A 12,829-nucleotide genomic window follows, 5' to 3' on the forward strand; every position below is an offset into this window, starting at 1 on the left:
CCCACCACATAGGCAGCCAGCGTTCCGATCCTGTCATCATAGATTACTTTCACTTGCTTTTGAGTTTCCTCTCAATGGAATCATTCAGTATGTATTGTTTGGTGGGTGGTTTATTTCACCCAAAATATTTTCTGAAACTCATCCATGTTGTTGTGTCAGTAATGCATTCTGTTTTTATGGTCAAGTAGCATTCTATTTTATAATTAAACCACAGTTTGATAGATTGTGAGTTGATGGATATTTCAGTTGTTTCCAGTTTTTGGCTATTGTAAATGAAATTGCAACAGATATTATAGAAGTATTTTGTTGACATATGGTTTTCATTTTTCTTGGTTAAGAGTGCAATTGCTAGGTCACAGGATAGCTGTATTTTTTTTTTAAGTCTCAATTTTTTTTTAAATGGTTGTATTATTTTATATTTCTACCACCAATATATGAAAGTTTCTATTATTCTTCATCCTCTGCAACATTTGGTATTGTCAGTCTTTAAAATTTTAGCCATTCTAGTTGTTTTAAAAAGGTATCTCATTGTGGTTTTAATTCGTATTTTCCTAGTGATTAATGATGTTCAGGACTTTTCATGTTCTTATTGGTCATTCATATATCTTCTTTTGTGAAATGTCTCTTCAAATGTTTGCCCATTAAAAAATTGGGATTGCTTGTGTTTTATTAGTGATTTGTAAGAGTTCTTTAGATATTCTGGATATAAATCCTTTCTTATACATGTGCATCACAAGTTCCAGTACTCACTTGTCTTTTCATGTTTTAGTATTTCTTTTGCTGATCACAAATTTTAATATTTTAATCAAGCCCAACCTATAAGTCTTTTTGGGTATTTATTTTTATGTGGTAAGCAATGTATCTGTACTCCAAATTTGTATGGATAATCTCCTATTATTTCTTCTAGAAGTTTGAAAATTTTAGCTTTCATGATGAGATCTATGATCCATCTCAAGTTAATTTTTGTATTTAATCTTAGGGAGAAGCTGAGGTTCATTTCCCCCCATATTTATTGTTCCCATACCGTCATTCATGACTTTATTATCCTCATTGAATAGCCGTGGTCCCTTTGTGAGAACAAAACAAAAACAACTGATCATATATAAGAACCACAGGTTTGTTGGGGATCTGTAAAGTTTTGCCTTTTCCAGGATGTCATATAAGTGGAGTCATATGTCACCTTTTGGGTCTCACTTTTTTTTTCACTTAGCAAAACATGTTTGGGAATTATTCATGTTTTTGCATATATCAGTAGTTCATTCCTTTTTACTGCTGAGTTATATTCCATTGTATGGATGTATCACTGTTTATGCTTGCTGATGAGTCTTTGGGTTATTTTTATTTTCTAGTAATTATGACTAAAGAACCTATCATGGATAGGTTGTTGTGTGATCATAAGTTTTTACTTCTCTTGGGTAAATACTTAGAGGAGTGTGATTTCTGGGTTATATGGTAAGTACATATTTATATGTTATATAAATGGTTATATGGTAAAAACTGACACTGTTTTCCCAAGTGGCTGTACCATTTTGACTTCCCACTAACATGTAAGGGAGTTCTAATTAGTCTGCATCTGTGCCAGCATGTGGTTTCATAATTTTTTTTTTCCTTTTTAGATAGTCTAGTAGGCAAGGAATGGTTGTGGTTTTAATTTCCATTTTCCCTGATGAATGGTTTTTTCATATGCTTATTTACCATCTGTACATATTTTTGGGTAAATAACTTGTTCATATCTTTTGCCCACTTTTTAATTGGATTGCTTGTTTCCTTGTAGTTGAATTTTGAGAGTCATTTACATATTCTGAATAGAAGCCATTTGTCAGGTGATTTGCAAATATTTTCTCCCATTCACTTAAAAGTTCTTTGGCAGAGCCAATATTTTACATTTTTATCAAGTCCATCTTATCAAATTTTTTCTTTTATGACTTATGCTTTTAGTGTTGTATCTAAGAAGTGTTTGCTTAGTGCAAGGTCACCAAGATTTCCTCCCATTTTTTTCTTCTATATGTTTTGTAGTTTTAAGTTTTGCAAATAGGTCTATGATTCATTTTCAGTAAATTTTTGTAAAGATGTGAAGTATGGGTTGATGTCCATTTGCTTTTCATATGGATATCCAGTCAATCCAGCACTATTTATTAGAAGATTACCCTTTCTCAATTGAATTGCCTTTGAACTTTGTCAAAATCAATTTGCTATATTTGTTACAAGTCTGTTTCTGACTTCTCAATAATATTCCATTTATTTGTATGTCTATACATTAAACTATACTGATTTGATTTTTGTAGGTTTTTAGAAAGTCTTGAATTCAGGGAGTGTGACTCTTCCAATTTCCTTTATTTCCTATCAGTTTTTTTTATTGAATAAATTTAACATGTAACATTATGTAAATTTAAGATGTACATTGTGTTAATTTGATACATTTATATATTGTAATATGATTGCCATTGTAACGATATTTATCACATTGCATACTTACAGTACAACATTTTTATTATTGTCTATATTCAATAAACTGTGCATTTAATCTCCATGGCTATTTTAGTACTTATAAAAGTTTGTACCCTTAAGCAACATCAGTTTAACCCCCCTTTCCAATCCTCCATCCCCTATCCCCTGGTAACAACCATTTTGCTTTCTTTCTTTCTTCCTTTTTTTTTTTTTTTTTAGCATGGTTGATCTTTTAAGATTCCATGTATAAGTGATACATTTAATACACCTCTTTGTCTGGCTTACCCCCTTTAGCATAATGTACTCAAGGCCCATTTATGTTTTTGCAAATGATAGGATATCCTCCTTCCTCATGGCTGAATAATATTTTGTTGTGTATATACACCACATCTCTTTTATCCATTCATCTGGTGATGGGCATTTGGTTGTTTTCATATCGTGACTACTGTGTATGGTGCTGCAGTACTATGCATGGGGATGCATATGTCTCATCGAGTTCCTGTTTTCACTTCCTTTGAGTATATTCCCATAAGTGGAGTTGATGGAATGTATGGTAGGTGTATTTTCAAGTTTTTGAGTGACCTCTATATTGTTTTCCTCTATATTGATTGAACTAATTTACATTCCCATATTCTCACCAGTACCTGTTGTCTCTTGTCTTTTAGAAGCTGGCCATTCCAGCAGGTGTGAGGTGATATCTCAGTGCAGTTTTTATTTGCATTTCCCTGATGATGAGTGATGTTGAGCATCTTCTCATGTGCTTGTTGACCATTTTGATGTCTTCTTTGGAAGAATGTTTATTTAGTTCTCCTGACCATTTTAAAAATGGGCCTTTTTTCATTATGAAGTTGTGTCAGTTTTTATGTATTTTGGGTATTAACCCCTTATCTGATAAAGATTTGAAAAATTTTTTTCCCACTTTGTAGGCTGCTTTTTCATTTTGTTAGTTTCTTTTGCTGTGCAGAAGCTTTTGAGTTTGATGTAGCCCTGTTTATTGGTTTTTGCTTTTGTTGTTTGTACTTTTGACATCATACCCAAAAGAACATTGCTAAGTATCAATGATCTTCTTTTCTATATTCCAGGAGTTTTTTGGTATCAGGTGTTATATTTAAATCTTTGACCCATTTGGAGTTAATTTTGTGAGTTGTGTGAATTAGGGGGTCCAATTTATTGCTGTGCGTACATTCCTCCGGTTTTCCCAGCACCATTTGAAGAGAGTATCTTTTACCCATTAGGTGGTCTTGGCTCTCTTGTCCAATATTAGTCGACTGTATATACCAGGATTTAATTCTGGGCTCTTTATTCTGTTCCACTGGTCTATGTGTCTGTTTTTGTGCCAATAACATACTGTTTTTATAACTATGACTTGCTGATGATTTGATCTTATATATAAAAAACTTTAAAGAGCCAATCAAAAAACTGTTGGGTTAATTAAAGATTTCAGTAAAGTGGCAGGTTAAAAAAAATCCACTAACAGAAATAATGAAATACTGAAAAAAGAAGTAAAGAAAACTATCCCATTTACAAAAATCATAAAATACTTAGGAATAAATTTTATCAAAGAAGTGAAAGATTGTACAATGAAAGCTGTAAGACTTGGCTCAAAGAAATCGAAGACACAAGCAAATGGAAAGACTTCCTGTGTTCATGGATTGAAGATTTCACATTGTTAAAATGGCCATACCATGCAAAAGCCATCTATAGATTCAATGCATTCCCCACCAAAATACCAAAGGCATTCTTCATAGAAATAGAAGAAACAATCCTAAAATTTGTATGGAAACACAAAAGACCATATTAACCAAAGCAGTCCTGAGAAAAAAGAGCAAAACCAGGGGTATCATGCTTCCTGATTTCAAACTATCCTATCAGTGTTATGAATTCATTTTTATTCTTTTTTCTCCTTTAAAATGTAATTAATTAACATATAGTATATTATTACTTTTAGATATAGAGTTCAATGATTCATCAGTCTTATATAATACTCAGTGCTCATTACTTCCCATGCCCTCCTTAATGTCCATCACCCAGTTACCCTATTCCCCCTCAACAACCCTCAGTTTTTTTCCTAAGAGTAAGAGTACAGTTTGTCTCTGTCTCTGACTTTGTTGTTTTATTTTTCCCTCCCTTCCCCTATGATTCTGTTTTGTTTCTGAAATTCCACATGTGAGTTAGGTCATATGACAATTGTCTTTTTCTGATTCACTTATTTTGCTTAGCATAATACTCTCCAGTTCCATCCACATCGTTACAAATGGCAAGATTATATTTTTTGATTGCTAAGTAGTATTCCATTGTGTGTGTGTGTGTGTGTGTGTGTGTGTGTGTGTGTGTCAATGACATCTTTACCCATTCATCTGTTGTTAGACATCTGGGCTCTATCAGTAGTTTGGCTATTGTGGACATTGCTGCTGTAAACATTCGGGTGCAGGTGCCTCTTCAGATCACTACATTTGTCTCTTTGGGGCAGATACCTAGTATTAGTTTAATCGTTGAGTTGTAGGATGGCTCTATTTTCAACATTTTGAGGGACCTCCATACTGTTTTCCAGAGTGGCTGCATCTGCTTACATTCCCACCAATGGTGTAAGAGGGTTCCCCTTTCTCCACATCCTTGCCAACATCTATTGTTTCCTGATTTATTAATTTTAGCCATTCTGACTGGTGTGAGGTGGTATCTTGTTGTGGTTTTGATTTGCATTTCCCTAGTGCTGAGTGATATTGAGCATTTTTTCATGTACCTGCTGCCCATTTGGATGTCTTCTTTGGAAAAATGTCTGTTCATGTCTTCTGCCCATTTCTTGACTGGATTATTTGTTCTTTGGGTATTGAGTTTGGTAAGTTCTTGATAGATTTTGGATACTAGCCCTTTATCTGATAAGACATTTGCAAATATCTTCTCCCATCTGCCAGTTGTATTTTGGTTGACTGTTTCCTTTGCTGTGCAGCAGTTTTTATTTTGATGAAGTCCAACAGTTCATCTTTGCCTCTGTTTCCCTTATCTTTGGAGATGTGTCTAGCCAGAAGTTGCTGCAGCTGAGGTTGAAGTGGTTGCTGCCTGTGTCCTCCTCTAGGATTTTGATGGATTATTGTCTCACATTTAGGTCTTTCACCCATTTTGAGTTTATATTTCTGTATCGTGTAAGGAAATGGTCCAGTTTCATTCTTCTGCATGTGGCTGTCCAATTTTTTTTTAATTATAATTTTTTATTTTTTATAAACATATATTTTTATCCCCAGGGGTACAGGTCTGTGAATCACCAGGTTTACACACTTCACAGCACTCACCAAAGCACATACCTCCCCAATGTCCATAATCCCACCCCCTTATCCCAAATCCCCTCCCCCCAGCAACCCTCAGTTTGTTTTTTGAGATTAAGAGTCACTTATGGCTGTCCAATTTTCCCAACAACATTTGTTGAAGAGACTGTCCTTTTTCCATTGGAACTTCTTTCCTGTTTTGTCAAAAATTAATGGGCCATAGAGTTGAGGGTTCATTTATGGGTTCTCTATTTTGTTCCATTGATCTATATGTCTGTTTTTGTGCCAGTATCATACTGTCTTGATGGTTATAGCTTTGTAATAGAGCTTGAAGTCCGGAATTGTGATGCCTCCAGCTTTGGTTTTCTTTTTTAACATTCCTCTGGCTATTCAGGGTCTTTTCTGGTTCCATACAAATTTTAGGATATTTGTTCCATTTCTGTGAAAAAAGCTGATGGTATTTTGATAGGGATTGTATTAAGTGTGTAGATTGCTCTATGTAGCATAGACATTTTCACAGTATTTATTCTTCCAATCATGAGCAGGGGTTTTTCCATTTCTTTGTGTCTTCTTCAATTTCTTTCAGGAGTGTTCTATAGTTTTCTGAGTACAGATCCTTTGCCTCTTTGGTTAGGTTTATTCCTAGGTATCATGTGGTTTTGGTGCAATTGTAAATGGGATTGATTCCTTGATTTCTCTTTCTTCTGTCTCATTGTTGGTGTTTAGAAATGCAACCGATTCTGTGCATTGATTTTATATCTTGCCACTTTGCTGAATTCCTATATGAGTTCTAGCAATTTTGGGATGGAGGCCTTTGGGTTTTCCACATATAGTATTATGTCATCTGGGAAGAGTGAGAGTTTGACTTCTTTGCTGATTCGGATGCTTTTTATTTCTTTTTGTTGTCTGATTGCCAAGGCTAGGACCTCTAGTACTATGTTGAAGAGCAGTGGTGAGAGTGGACATCCCTGCCATGTTCCTGACCTTAGGGGAAAAGCTATCAGTTTTTCCCCATTGAGAATGACATTCACTGTGGGCTTTTTGTAGATGGCTTTTACAATATTGAGGTATGTTCCTTCTATCCCTACACTGTGAAGAGTGTAAATCAAGAAAGATGCTGTACTTTGTCAAATGTTTTTTCTGCATCTATTAAGAGGAACATATGGTTCTTGCCCTTTCTTCTGTTAATGTATTGTATCACATTGATTGATTTGTGGATGTTGAACCACCCTTGCAGGAATAAATCCCACTTGGTCATGGTGAATGGAGAGTACTTTTAATGTACTCTCAGATCCTATTGGCTGGTAACTTGTTGAGAATTTTTGCATCCATGTTCATCAGGGATATTGGTCTGTAATTTTCCTTTTTGATAGGGGTCTTTGTCTTATTTTGGGATGAAGGTAATGCTGGCTTCATAGAAAGAGTTTGGAAGTTTTCCTTCCATTTATGTTTTTTAAAACAGCTTCAGAAGAATAGGGCTCATTTAGTGATCACAAATTCTTTTAATTTCTGTTTGTCCTGGAATCTTTTTATCTCCCCTTCTGTTTTGAATGACATATTGCTGGATACAATATTCTTGGCTTCATATTTTTCCCATTAAGCACTCTGAATATACCATGCCAGTCTTTTCTGGCCTACCAGGTCTCTGTAGATAGGTCTCCTGCCAGCCTGTTATTTCTACACTTGTAGGTTATGGACCTCTTGTCCCAAACTTCTTACAGGATTTTCTCTTGGTCTCTGAGATTTGCAAGTTTCACTATTATATATTGGGGTGTTGACCTATTTTTATTGATTTTAAGGGTAGTTCTCTGTGCCTCCTAGACTTGAATGCCCGTTTTCTTACCCAGATTTGGGAAGTTCTGCACTATAATTTGCTCTAATATACCTTCTGCCCCTCTCTTTTTCTCTCTCTTTCTTCTTCTTCTGGGATCCCAATTATTCTAATACTGTTTTGCTTAATGGTATCACTTATCTCTGGAATTCCCCCCTCGTGATCCAGTAGTTGTTTATATCTCTTTTTCTCAGCCTCTTCATTCTCTATCATTTGGTCTTCTATATCACATTCTCTCCTGTGCCTCATTTATCCTAGCATTTAGAACCATTTTTGATTACACCTTTTTGATTTCCAATTGATTAGATTTTAGTTCTTTTATTTTTCCAGAAAAGGCTTCTCTAGGGTCTCCTATGCTTTCTCAAGCCCAGCTAGTATCTATATAATTGTTATTCTGAACTCTAGTTCCGACATCTTACTTGCATCTGTACTGATTAGTTCCATGGCAGTCAGTACTGCCTGTTCTTCTCTTTTTTGAAGCTGAGTTTTTCCATCTTGTCATTCTGTCCAGAGAAGAGTAGATGAATGAGAGAACAGAGTACGAAAATGGCAACAATGACCCTAGAGACATCAGATGAGCCCTAAAACCAAAAAAAAAAAAAAAAGAGAGAGAGAGAGAGAAAGAGAGTATAATCAGACATAATCAGACAGGTGAACAGAACAGGGTAATACACTGGATCCTGTGTGTATTTTGGTTTGGTTTGTATTTTGGTGTATTTTGGTTTGGTTTGTTTGTTAGAAGAAACTACAGCACAAAATTGTAAAGAAAGAAAAAGTATATATGTAATTAAATACAATGAAAGGATAGCATGTAACTGTAAAAATGAAAACTAAAAGACAAAAAAAAAAAAAAGAAGAAGAAGGAATATAAACATACAGGTGAATAAAACAGAACCATACACTACATCCTGGGTGCATTTTGGTCTGTTTGTTAGAAGAAACTACAGCCCAAATTGGTAAAGAAACAGCAACTTATATATATTAAAAAATACAATTAAATACATTGAAATGATAGAATAATTGTAAAGATGAAAATTAAAAAAGGTTTAATCAAAAATAAAAAAGAAGGGGCACCTGCATGGCTCAGTGGGTTAAAGCCTCTGCCTTTGGCTCAGGTCATGATCCCAGGGTCATGGGATTGAGCCCCACATTGGGCTCTCTGCTCAGCAGGGAGCCTGCTTCCTCCTCTCTCTCTGCCTGCCCCTCTGCCTGCTTGTGATCTCTGTCAAATAAATAAATAAATAATCTTAAAAAAAAAAGAAGGGAAAAAAAAGAGAGAATGTAATCAGACAAGTGAAGAAAACAGAGCCATACACTCAATTCTTGGTGTATTTAGGTCTGTTAAAAGAAACTGTATCCCAAAATTGTAAAGAAAGAAATTTTAAAGAATTACAAAATTGTAAAGAAATGTATATATATGCAAAAATCAAATTGAATACAATAAAAGGATATAATGTAACTTTAAAAATGAAAACTAAAAAAGTCTTTAAAAAAGTTGTTAAAATAAGAAATTGGTTGAAAAAGGAAAGAGAAAACAAATTAAATTGGGAAGACTAATGAATCATGGGGGGAAAAAAGTGAATTCTATATACTATTTTCCCCCAGCACAGGAGTTTTGCAGTTATGTCTGATTGGTAAACTTGGTCTTAGCCATAAATTCTTGCTGATCTTCTGGTAGAGAGGCCTGTTGTGTTGATTCTCAAGTGTCTTTGTGCCGGGCAGAATTATATCACCCTTGCCAGGGGGCCAGACTAAGTAGCTCAGTATTGCTCTACGTGGCTTTTGTTCACTGAAGTCTTTTCCTACAGCTTTAGAGGTTGAGAGTGAAAATGGCAGCCTCCCAATCTTCAGCCCCAGAGCTGAAATCAGCTCATGCCCCACACTCCTTAGTGCATCTTCAGGGAAAAGCAGTTAGTCAATCATGCCTGTCTCCCTAGTCCCTGTCTGCACTCCATGCTTACCGGGCCTGTGACCAAGCATTTCTGTCTCAGGCACATGACCCCTTTTTGAGTCTCCAAACCCTGCATACTCCTGTTGGACCACTCCCAGCAGGAGGAAGAGGGCTCTCCCTGGTTCTGCCACTCGCTGGACCTCTGCTCAAACCAACTGTGCTGTGGTTCCTGGTTTACGGTTTATGGCAACCCTGAGCTGAGAGCCCTCTCCTGGGCTCGCTTATTGCAGTCGGCTTCCCTGCTTCAATACCTGCCACGCTCAGGCACTCCCAGTCTTCCTGTGACCCCGAGGGTCCTGAGACCACACTGTCCCATCTAGGATTCTGCCCCTCTTCACCACCTGAGCACCTTTCAGGCAGGGACGTCCCTCACCAGAGCAGACTTCTCAAAGTTCTGATTTTGTGCTGTGCTTCTCTATCACTTTCTGGTGCCAGCTGAGGAAGGCTCCCTTCGCCTATGGTTTATTTTCCCATGTATCTCCCAGATTCACTTTTCCACACACCTTCTATCTTGCAGAAAGTGGCTGCTTTTCTATTTGTAGAGTTGCAGCTATTCTCTTAGGTCTCCAGTGGAGTTCACTAAGGTGTTCAGAATGATTTAATAGCTATCTTGCTGCATTCCTGGGACCAGATGAAACTAAAGTCTCCTATTCCTCCGCCATCTTGGACTCCTTTCCCAATTCACTTTTATTCTAAATATATAGGAAGGCATAGCTGTTCACTTTCCTAACTAAGGGACTCAATGATCACAAATGCTAGTGTTTTAAGAGATTGTCTCACTGAGGACTTTTTCCTGAAGGATATGTGACACCCTAGGCTTTGATCCTTGGGTATGCAAATTGAAAATATCATTTTCATTATTCCTGAAAGCACATTAATAATATATGTTGTCATATTGTCTGTATTATTTATATACATATTTAAATTTTCATAAAATATAATTGAATACACAGCAGCAATTCATTTGGGTTTTATAGTTGGTAAATTGCTATTATAATGCATAGTATGGGGTATATACATTTTATTTTAGGAAATTTTGGTATGTTTAATTCTTTATTTCTGTTTTTCCTCCCCAGAGATGCAATACAAATAACATTATTTTCATTTTCTATTAATTAATATATTTTCAAAAGTTATATTGATAAGAACATAAGAAAAATCCACAGTTGTTGGATAGCATTGTAGATTGTAGAGGATGTTTGGTGTTAGATGAACATAGCTATTATAAGAGGCATCTGCTGGGAAACAAATGACTTATCTATAGAGCCCTGTGTTTCATGTTTGTTTATATTAAAGAAATGGCTAGTAAAAGACAGGTTAAATAAAAAAAAATTGGGGGCTTCAAATAGTTTTTTTTATCTGAAAAAACGTATAGCATTATTTGCAAGGTTTTGAATGTGTAAGCTTTAAACAATTCGTGGGAATGCTATGAGATGAATGATACTTGTGGAACAGGAAGCTTGATTTTACTATCACAACATGTTTTTAACATTAGGCAAAATGTGCTGGCCACGTGGTTGGGTAGCTCTTCAATTTAAATTCTTTGGAGCCATCATGTAAATACATCTCAGGCATATATGCCTACTGAAGCACCTGGCCAGAGTGCCAGATCACATTCTCTTATTAACTTGGCTTTTGTTAAAGTATTTGTGTTCTTATATCTTTTATCTGAAAAAGATGGAATTACTGGAATAACTCCCCTAATAAAAGTAAAGATTTTTGCCTATCAGTTAAATATGGTTTAACCTTCGTGTAATTTTTATTGTAAACACTTTAGGTTTATTGGACAACTTAGTAAAATCATGTGAGTTAAGAATGGAGACCAAAAATCAAAGAAATTGAGGTTCATCGTAATATATTGCTTTTTATTTCTATTGTATGACAGTATTAAGACTACATTTGGCAAGAAATCTGGATTAGTGTTATTAGATGTTGAAACTTTTTTTCTTTTTGATTGAATTCCAAAAATATTCTGAGCTCAGCTTGTTTATGTTATTGGAGGTGATAGGTGCATGTAGCTGCCTACAGTGATTCACAGGCAGTTAGTTTGACACAATTCTGTGCCCACCACATGCTAATGGACTCGGTGTGATGGGGCACCTCTAATGAAATAGTAGAAAGTCCTCTGCTTCTGAAATAATTGCTTTAGAGATTTTTTTTTTTCTTAAATAAGGCTATCAATGAATTTCCACAATGCTCAGTAGATTTTTCAATGCTTTTTTTTTTTTTTAAAGATTTTATTTACTTATTTGATAGGCAGAGATCACAAGCAGGCAGAGAGGCAGGCAGAGAGAGAGGAGGAAGCAGGCTCCCCGCTGAGCAGAGAGCCCGATGTGGGGCTTGGTCCTAGGACCCTGAGAATATGACCCGAGCCAAAGGCAGAGGCTTTAACCCACTGAGCCAGCCAGGCACCCCTTTCAATGCTTTTATTAATAACGTGTGTGCCTTCTCTTACTCAAGTCCCACAACAACCATATGAGATAGGTCATTTAAGCATCATTTCTTTTTTTTACAAATGAGGAAACCAAGGTTCAGAGACCTGATACCACTTATTTGTGTAGTGAGAAAGTTCTAGAGTTGGGATTAGAAGAGAGGTAACAGATGTAAAACGTCCCGCCCCTTGCCTGGCATTTAGAAATTGCAAAGTGAATGTTACGTGCTTTTTAAATACACTAATGATGTAATGGTCAATTGTGATTACATTAAAACACTGTTTCTTTTAGAAATAGACGCTGTTTTTGTATACCACATAATACCTGAAAATGGGTCTAGTGACAGCTCAGTTCCATATTTCTTGAACTTGCATTTCCAGGTGATTCTTGATTAGTTAATGGTAAACCATGATATATATGAAAAACCAGTGACCCACTGTCAGCCACTCACAAATGCTAGTTTCCTTATTTCTTATTTCTCTCAGACTTCTTTTTTAGCCAGGGACCAAATTTTTAGTATATTCCATTGCAAAATTGCTACTATAGGTAAGAATATCAAGACAACTTCTACATAATGTAGTTAATATTAATAAAAATATACTCTTCATGTTATATACCAGGCATATAAGGCACTGTATTCCATGCTGTGGTATTTATAAGATTTTTATTTATTTATTTGATAGAGCTATATATAGAGAGAGCACAAGGAGGCAGAGAGGCAGGCAAAGGGAGAGGGAGAAGCAGACTCTCTGCTGAGTGGGGAACCTGATGTGGGCTCGATCCCAGGACTCTGGGATCATGACCTGAGCCGAAGGCAGCCACTTAACCCACTGAGCCACCCAGGTGCCCCTCTGTGCTGTGGTATTAACAAAACGCTATAATGCTTAGTTCTTTCCTCAAAAACTGT

The 12,829-nt window shown here is 35.9% G+C and overlaps 1 protein-coding gene across 1 annotated transcript in view; it reads left to right on the forward strand.

The window, feature by feature from the left end:
- Positions 1–12,829, forward strand: part of CCDC171 (coiled-coil domain containing 171) — a 299,006-nt gene that overhangs the window by 125,325 nt on the left and 160,852 nt on the right.

The sequence above is a fragment of the Mustela putorius genome, unplaced genomic scaffold (assembly GCF_011764305.1).
Source record: "Mustela putorius furo isolate JIRA1106 unplaced genomic scaffold, ASM1176430v1.1 tig00000421_pilon_pilon_pilon, whole genome shotgun sequence".
Taxonomy (NCBI): Eukaryota; Metazoa; Chordata; class Mammalia; order Carnivora; family Mustelidae; genus Mustela; species Mustela putorius.